Genomic DNA, 9659 nt, shown 5'->3' with positions numbered 1-9659 from the left:
CTTGGCATTCAGCCTAAAGAGTTCAATCTTGGTTTCATCAGACAAGAGAATCTTGTTTCTCATGGTCTGAGAGTTTTTTAGGAGCCTTTTGGCAAACTCCAAGTGAGCTGTCATGTGCCTCTTACTGAGGAGTGGCTTCCGTCTGGTCACTCTACCATAAAGTCCTGATTGGTGGAGTGCTGCAGACATGGTTGTCCTTCTGGAAGGTTCTCCCATCTCCACAGAGGAACTCTGGAGCTCTGTCAGAGTTGACCATCGGTTTCTTGGTCACCTCCCTGATTGCTCAGTTTGGCCGGGCGGCCAGCTCTAGGAAGAGCCCTGGTGGTTACAAACTTGGGGACCATCAATGCTAGAGATGTGAATGAATTAGCTACGCTAGCTAGTAGCTACCATAGCCAGGTCAGCCCTAGCCTTTTGCTTTGTCATTATGGGTTACTGTGTGTAGATTGATGAGGGGGAAAAAACTATTTAAATCAATTCTAGAATAATGCTGTATAATGTAACAAAATGTGGAACAGTCAAGTGGTCTAAATACTTTCAGAATACACCGGAAATGTAGCCTACTCTATTTCAATGAGGCCACACATACTAGGTGCACTTGAACTCTCACGCCCAACTAGGAGAGGTAGGCTATTTCTGAGTGTGAATAATGTGGAAAATATGTGATTTTAATACAGTGGGTAGGCTAACTCATACAAAGCAGAAAGAGTACCGTTTCCAAATAATCTGTGGGACAACAAAAATATTTTCATTCCAAAGTTGTCTGACCGACTGCAGCATGAACAATGCAGACAGCGCCGCAATGATCTATGTTGGGACCCGCAGGTCCTGCAGGCATCCCGGGGGAATGCAACCCTCTAGTGCATAGTTAGTACACAACAGTGCTCGTCATTTCTTAGCAGGATCAGATGGTGACAGGGGTCCCAGCAGTGTCAGACATCCAGGGAAGACCAGTCTACAGAGCTCTGGTGAATTTTGCAGTATATTAACAATATTAGTAAATGATAAATGATAAATGATATGCAGGTGCTTCTACACCTGCATTGCTTGCTGTTTGGGGTTTTAGGCTGTGTTTCTGTACAGCACTTTGAGATATCAGCTGATGTACGAAGGGCTATATAAATAGATTTGATTTGATATAAAGTTCCATCTTGACTTGATGGGTAAACCTAAGGTAGCTTCAGGACAGCAGTTTAAGCTTAAAGCTACACTGTAAGACTTCTCTGTCATTTTCAACAGTAAAACACAGTAAAATACCTTAAATGTAGATGTAGATTGCACTGCATTATTGGTAAAATGCTGAAAAATACTGTTATTAACTGTAATTGTAAGCCTCCTGTAAAAATTATTCTAACTTACTACATTTCTTTACAGTAGTACCCGAACACTGCTGTATTTGGTGGCGCCAATCGTCTGTGGTGTGTGTGCGAGAGAGAGAGAAAGAGAGCTGTATTTCATAGTTGAAACCAAGACTGTTCTCAGGGCAGGTCTGCCATTTTGACTATCAGAAGTTGCTTTTCTTAGCAGGTTACAAGAATTAACGCAGCAGGTTAGGATAATTAATTAAAGCTAAAATTCTAACAATGTCCCCGACGCAACTCAAACCTATCTACAACCAGGCCTGCGCTGAGAACAGACTTGATTTCCACTAATGGGATGCTCCCCGCCAAACGGTCTGTGAGGGAAGACTCTGAAAAAATAAGCTTTCTGTTTTACTCAAGCTACAGTGCCTTGCGAAAGTATTCGGCCCCCTTGAACTTTGCGACCTTTTGCCACATTTCAGGCTTCAAACATAAAGATATAAAACTGTATTTTTTTGTGAAGAATCAACAACAAGTGGGACACAATCATGAAGTGGAACGACATTTATTGGATATTTCAAACTTTTTTAACAAATCAAAAACTGAAAAATTGGGCGTGCAAAATTATTCAGCCCCTTTACTTTCAGTGCAGCAAACTCTCTCCAGAAGTTCAGTGAGGATCTCTGAATGATCCAATGTTGACCTAAATGACTAATGATGATAAATACAATCCACCTGTGTGTAATCAAGTCTCCGTATAAATGCACCTGCACTGTGATAGTCTCAGAGGTCCGTTAAAAGCGCAGAGAGCATCGTGAAGAACAAGTGTAACGGATGTGAAACGGCTAGCTTAGTTAGCGTGGGCGCTAAATAGCGTTTCAATCAGTGACGTCACTTGCTCTGAGACCTTGAAGTAGTAGTTCCCCTTGCTCTGCAAGGGCCGCGGTTTTTGTGGAGCGATGGGTAACGACGCTTCGTAGGTGTCAGTTGTTGATGTGTGCAGAAGGTCCCTGGTTCGCGCCCGGGTATGGGCGAGGGGACGGTTTAAATTTATACTGTTACATTGATGCTGTTGATCCGGATTACTGGTTGCTGCGGAAAAAGGAGGAAGGTCAAAAGGGGGGTGAGTGTAACGGATGTGAAACGGCTAGCTTAGTTAGCGTGGGCGCTAAATAGCGTTTCAATCAGTGACGTCACTTGCTCTGAGACCTTGAAGTAGTAGTTCCCCTTGCTCTGCAAGGGCCGCGGCTTTTGTGGAGCGATGGGTAACGATGCTTCATGGGTGTCAGTTGTTGATGTGTGCAGAAGGTCCCTAGTTCGCGCCCGGGTATGGGCGAGGGGACGGTCTAAAATTATACTGTTACACAAGGAACACACCAGGCAGGTCCGAGATACTGTTGTGAAGAAGTTTAAAGCCGGATTTGGATACAAAAAGATTTCCCAAGCTTTAAACATCCCAAGGAGCACTGTGCAAGCGATAATATTGAAATGGAAGGAGTATCAGACCACTGCAAATCTACCAAGACCTGGCCGTCCCTCTAAACTTTCAGCTCATACAAGGAGAAGACTGATCAGAGATGCAGCCAAGAGGCCCATGATCACTCTGGATGAACTGCAGAGATCTACAGATGAGGTGGGAGACTCTGTCCATAGGACAACAATCAGTCGTATATTGCACAAATCTGGCCTTTATGGAAGAGTGGCAAGAAGAAAGCCATTTCTTAAAGATATCCATAAAAAGTGTCGTTTAAAGTTTGCCACCAGCCACCTGGGAGACACACCAAACATGTGGAAGAAGGTGCTCTGGTCAGATGAAACCAACATTTAACTTTTTGGCAACAATGCAAAACGTTATGTTTGGCGTAAATGCAACACAGCTGAACACACCATCCCCACTGTCAAACATGGTGGTGGCAGCATCATGGTTTGGGCCTGCTTTTCTTCAGCGGGGACAGGGAAGATGGTTAAAATTAATGGGAAGATGGATGGAGCCAAATACAGGACCATTCTGGAAGAAAACCTGATGCAAAAGACCTGAGACTGGGACGGAGATTTGTCTTCCAACAAGACAATGATCCAAAACATAAAGCAAAATCTACAATGGAATGGTTCAAAAATAAACATATCCAGGTGTTAGAATGGCCAAGTCAAAGTCCAGACCTGAATCCAATCGAGAATCTGTGGAAAGAACTGAAAACTGCTGTTCACAAATGCTCTCCATCCAACCTCACTGAGCTCGAGCTGTTTTGCAAGGAGGAATGGGAAAAAATTTCAGTCTCTCGATGTGCAAAACTGATAGAGACATACCCCAAGCGACTTACAGCTGTAATCGCAGCAAAAGGTGGCGCTACAAAGTATTAACTTAAGGGGGCTGAATAATTTTGCACGCCCAATTTTTCAGTTTTTGATTTGTTAAAAAAGTTTGAAATATCCAATAAATGTCGTTCCACTTCATGATTGTGTCCCACTTGTTGTTGATTCTTCACAAAAAAATACAGTTTTATATCTTTATGTTTGAAGCCTGAAATGTGGCAAAAGGTCGCAAAGTTCAAGGGGGCCGAATACTTTCGCAAGGCACTGTATTTTATTTTGTATTTTCGTGGAAAAGTCACCTAAATATGTTTGAGCAGCTACTAGGTATGTACTAATTCCATATACTATGTACTTCTATATACCCACCGCAGGTTTTCTTAACTAAACTACTAACTAGTGTTGGATTCGGGGTGAAACTTTGAACATTGTTATACTCAGAAGCATAGTATATAAAGTAGTGAAAGAGACTGGTTTTCACATCAGAAGTTAATAGTATCTGTAGGAGACGGATGGCTGTGGAATGTGTTAGGGGAGACGGGTGGAGATCTTCGGATTGGGCCTCAAGGGGGTTGAGGTCAGGTCAGTTTCCCTTAAGGGAGAAACAATGGTTTATTATCCTATCACTTCGTCTTCCTGTCGGACCATAAAAGATGTAAGGATTGGAGAGAAGGAGTGTCTAAATTGGAGTATATAGACATGTGGTGGTGGAAACATGTCATGTCTGAATCCAACTTGGTTAAGCTTTTCGAGTTATTTACTCTGAAAATTAGAACTAACGTTAGCTTGTTTGGATTGTGTTAGCTAACAGTATAGCCAGGTTGACATGTCGGTCTGTTGCGTTGATCTTTCTTGCTGGTAAAATAATCAGTGATATTGTAGCTATACAGCAAATCATTTTAGTATTAACAACGTGCAGAAATCCATATGTGTGTTTCTTTGGATAGGCTACTTAACCGGTGGGTGTATGACATGGGTGACGTACTAACGCTATGGTATTAGTGGCAAAGTGGTCATAGACTCCACCGGACAAAAATACAGTTTGTCTAGGGAGGGAGCAAGAGTTTAGCTATGTCGAATACACGGACTGACATTTTGCCTTGGGATGTGTACTTTTTGGGTGATTCTGTAGTTGGAATGAGATGATTGGAAGCTCTCAGGTGAAAGGGGAATAGTGCTTGCTAACGTTAGCTACAGCTCAGAGATGGCGAACTCCATTGGACACCTTCTCTAAATAGCTATGGTTAACGTTAGCTCTATTCAGTCCCGGGGTTTGTGTGCTTTAGTCAAAGTCTGGTGGAATATTCCCCCTGTGCTCTTGTTATATTTATTAGTCCATTTAATTAATTAATTCAGCAACAACAGGCACGGATTGACATTTTAGCCTGCAGGATATTAAAAGTTATCTTTTATTTTCTTCAGATTGTGTGGTCAGCTTGCCTCATTACTCAGGGCGATGGTCGTGGCATTTTCCCGCGTGAGTGGAATTTTCCCCGTGCTTTTGCTAATCTTTCAGAAGTGATCCTTATCCAACCATTAATTAGGCAACGTTTAAATGAATGATTTTTGAAACATCAAGCACAGACTGATATTTTATTTAGCCTTGTAGTCTGTAATAAAAATAATAATTGATTGTGTGGTTGGCATGAGTTGCATGGTAATGTATAGCTTGATAGCTCTTTTGGTGTGTGCATGCAATTTGATGGCTGGGGGTAGTGTAATTTTCATATTGCAGGCTGGCTGTTAGCTGGAAGTAGCTTTATTGGGAATGTACGGGTGTAAATCCTGCAATTTCTGTTTCCTAAATATTAAAGCATTCGTTAATCATGTAAAAAAAAACATTGAAACGTGGCGAACTACAGTTTTTTTTGTGGGGTAGAGTGCCGTTGCACCAAAGCATCACTACTTGTTACATTACCCCGAACTCATCCTGCAATTTGAGCGACTCATTCGTTTGTGGACACCGAGGTTTGAGAGCAAGCACTCCTACTTCAAGGAGTGTTATTTTATTCAATGTCTCAACTGATTTAATATATTCTATGTTGGGTTGTGCAGGTTCCTGGTTCGAATAAACCCTGAAGGAACCAAATGCACAGCGAAAGCAGGAGTGAGCCGCAACACCGGAAAGGTCGTTCAGAGGAAGGCATTGCCAATTGACCCCTAACGCTTTCTCGCAGACCTGAAGGAGTTTGAGTGGAAAAACTCCAACATGTAAGTACACAAATACACACACCTGATGACCACAAACTTTATTTGTCAGTTGTCATCTTCCTTTTTACCCAGCGAGTAAAGTAGTAGTAGTGATAGTAATACTAGTAGTGGTGATAGTAATAGTAGTAGTAGTGATATCAATAGTAGTAGTAGTGATAGTAATAGTAGTGATAGTGATAGTAATAGTATTAGTAGTGATAGTAATAGTAGTAGTAGTGATAGTAATAGTATTAGTAGTGATATCAATAGTAGTAGTAGTAGTGCTATCAATAGTAGTAGCAGTGATAGTAATAGTAGTAGTAGAGATAGTAATAGTAGTAGTAGTGATAGTAATAGTATTAGTAGTGATATCAATAGTAGTAGTAGTGATAGTAATAGTAGTAGTAGTGATAGTGATAGTAATAGTAGTGATAGTAGTAGTAGTGATAGTAATAGTAGTAGTAGTGATAGTAATAGTAGTAGTAGTAGTGATAGTAATAGTAGTAGTAGTGATAGCAATAGTAGTGACAGCAATAGTAGTAGTAGTGATAGTAATAGCAATCTCTCTCTATTCTTTCTATGTCCATGTTTGTCCTAGTTGACGTATCAGAGCTAAGGAGGATCATAGTATCAAAGATTGGGGTGATGATCTGCATGCCACCGAGATTTATTCGAGACTTGTTTGCATCTCTCATTCTCTCAGATATCCTGCCATGCGAGTGGCTTGCGGTAGCGTGCTACTCTGGCTCCAGTCTAGCCCTGCTCGCTCCTCTCTATCCATCGTTCTCTCTCAGCCCCTTTCTCTCTCGATCTCTCCCTCTCTTGTTTCTCTCTCAAACACATGCAGGCAAGCAGTTCTTGTTATAGTTTTTTGTAAAAATTCTCCCTGTTCACCTGTTGTTTTCCTATTTTTCATTGATCTGTTTAGATGTTATTTATTTCTTACATAATCCTGTGTTTTCAAGAATGACCTATTCTGATGTCTTGGTTTGTGTATGGTGATGTACATTATTGGCCTGTATTTGTCAATGTTCTTATCACTGTATCTCTCTCTGTCTCTCTCTCTCCCCTACTATCTGGAGTTGTAATGTTGCTCTTTTCAAATGTTGTTCTTTGTGGTTCAAGTGCAATTCATGTGAAATTCATGTTATGAATATGAATAAATATATATATATTTGTAAACGTATTGTTTTTCTTACAATATTACATTTCAGTGAGCTTTATTTTAAAGACAACCTGCAATGCTGCTTAGTACTGTAAATTAATTGTATATTACTGCAACACAGTTGCCAGTGTAGTACTGCAATTTTGCTTCACAGCAGTGATGCTGTAATATAGTTTACAGCATGATTTTCCTTACTGTAAAAGATATTACAGCCTCCCTGCTGTAAATTTACAGAATAGGTCATTCTTGCTGTAAATTTACAGCAGACTTGGACCAGCTCCGCAACACCATCTTCTCCCAAGGAGCCACCATTGGTAGACACGAGGAGTTGCTTCCACGTTCTGGTGGAAGGGATCCAGGATATGGCCTAACATCACGACCTAGCATTGGACACATTGCGGGAGCAATTCCGTGGGTTGCCTACCAAGCAGTCTACCACGGCGGTAACCTCCCAGCCCCTCAGTAACTCGGCTGGTAGCAGCGCCGTCACCCCGGTTTCCTGGGAACCCCGCCTACCTCCCCCGGAGCACTATGATGGAGATTGCAGAACCTGCCGGGCCTTTCTCTCCCAGTGCTCCCTCGTTCTTGAAATGCAGACTGCATATGGGTCTTACCTGAAACGTTATAGTTAATGTATGAGGTGTTTGCTTCCAAAACTTTCCCTTGGAAATGAAAAAAATGTAAGGCGGGAACTGGGAAGGAAATTGTATTGGGAGAGTTGAGTTATTGACTAGACTGGTAGGTGTCAGGTGGGCAGGTGGCTCAGGCTGGCTAGTTGGTCTGGCTGAAATTTGATATAGAGGAAACCAAATTGGCACCCTTCATTTGTAGTATTAACCCTTTGATGTAGAATTTCTCATACCTAGAAGGAAGGACTTATCAAACTCTTTCCATTTTGTCCTGTAGGAGCCCGTAGGCCGAGCTCCTTGTGGAGGGCTCGAAGCCCTTCACCCTCAAGTTTGAGTCGGACTTTGACTTTGATTCTGCAAATCCAATGTTCGACAAGGAAGCGCTGGAGAGGGAGATGCAGGACAAGTTGAACATCAAAGGTTAGTTGCATTATACTCACCACATATCCATCGACATATGGGCTTTGTACTGTAGTTGCAGGAACATGGCAATTCGACCATGACTGTGATCATTCATTAAGAACACAATAGCTCATGATTTGGCTATCGCTGATTGGTGAAATTATTGCAAAATGGGGACTTTTCTATCTCTGACAGAAATGGTTCCTCTCATTTTTGTCTTTAGTATCATCTGCAAGCTTTTCATCAATTCTAGCCTCTTCACCATCTCTAGAAGCCAATGAAGTAGAAACCAGGAGTAGACAGAAGTGAGAATTCCTGTTTGGCCCTGTCCGGGGGTATCATCGGATGGGGCCACAGTGTCTCCTGACCCCTCCTGTCTCAGCCTCCATTATTTATGCTGCAGTAGTTTGTGTCGGGGGGCTAGGGTCAGTTTGTTATATCTGGAGTACTCCTGTCTTATCCGGTGTCCTGTGTGAATTTAAGTATGCTCTCTCTAATTCTCTCTCTTTCTTTCTCTCACTCGGAGGACCTGAGCCCTAGGACCATGCCTCAGGACTACCTGGCATGATGACTCCTTGCTGTCCCCAGTACACCTGGCCATGCTGCTGCTCCAGTTTCAACTGTTCTGCCTGCGGCTATGGAACCCTGACCTGTTCACCGGACGTGCTACCTGTCCCAGACCTGCTGTTTTCAACTCTCTAGAGACAGCAGGAGCGGTAGAGATACTCTTAATGATCGGCTATGAAAAGCCAACTGACATTTACTCCTGAGGTGCTGACTTGCTGCACCCTCGACAACTACTGTGATTATTATTATTTTACCATGCTGGTCATTTATGAACATTTGAACATCTTGGCCATGTTCTGTTATAATCTCCACCCGGCACAGCCAGAAGAGGACTGGCCACCCCTTATAGCCTGGTTCCTCTCTAGGTGTCTTCCTAGGTTTTGGCCTTTCTAGGGAGTTTTTCCTAGCCACCGGGCTTCTACACCTGCATTGCTTGCTGTTTGGGGTTTTAGGCTGGGTTTCTGTACAGTACTTTGAGATATCAGCTGATGTAAGAAGGGCTATATAAATACATTTGATTTGAGTGAGAAGACGGTGGAAATTAATTTGGGCCTAAGTGCTACTATGACAAGGTCAAATCCTCCTTTGATATCTCATCAGACCATGAATCCGGGTGAATTTATGTTTAATTCACGCTTGTTTACATTCATTTGTTTAAATGTGCTCTAAACGTCTGAATGTGCTCCATCTGTTATGCTGCCTGAGTCAATTTCATGACTGTCACATTTTTTCAAAGATCTGACTACATGCTTGTCTGATCACATTTTGTAGCTCTCTAACCCAGACACACTATCTTGGCAGAGAGGACGCTGAATGTTGAGACCTTCGGGTTTCATGGCCGCCTCCTGATGGGCCGTGGGGGCTACCACTGGTTGGAGAGGGTGGGGGTTAGCACAGCGCCGGCCCTCCAAGACAGTCGGGAGAGGGAGGCTTTGAGGGTCAAGGGTCAGGTGAGTACTGGTGTGTGCGTGTTTATTCAAAAGCGTGGGTATATATAACTTGTGATTGTGAGTCTAAAATACAGGCCTTTCTTTTTACCCTGCAGGCCTCATTTGGATCTTGGGCTAACTTGTTATGTACACTACCTGTCAAAAG

Source organism: Oncorhynchus mykiss, chromosome 9, assembly GCF_057628025.1.
Source record: "Oncorhynchus mykiss isolate SJ-2025 chromosome 9, ASM5762802v1, whole genome shotgun sequence".
Classification (NCBI taxonomy): Eukaryota; Metazoa; Chordata; class Actinopteri; order Salmoniformes; family Salmonidae; genus Oncorhynchus; species Oncorhynchus mykiss.
The sequence above is the reverse complement of the archived record's forward strand: the minus strand, read 5'-3'. Positions refer to the sequence as shown.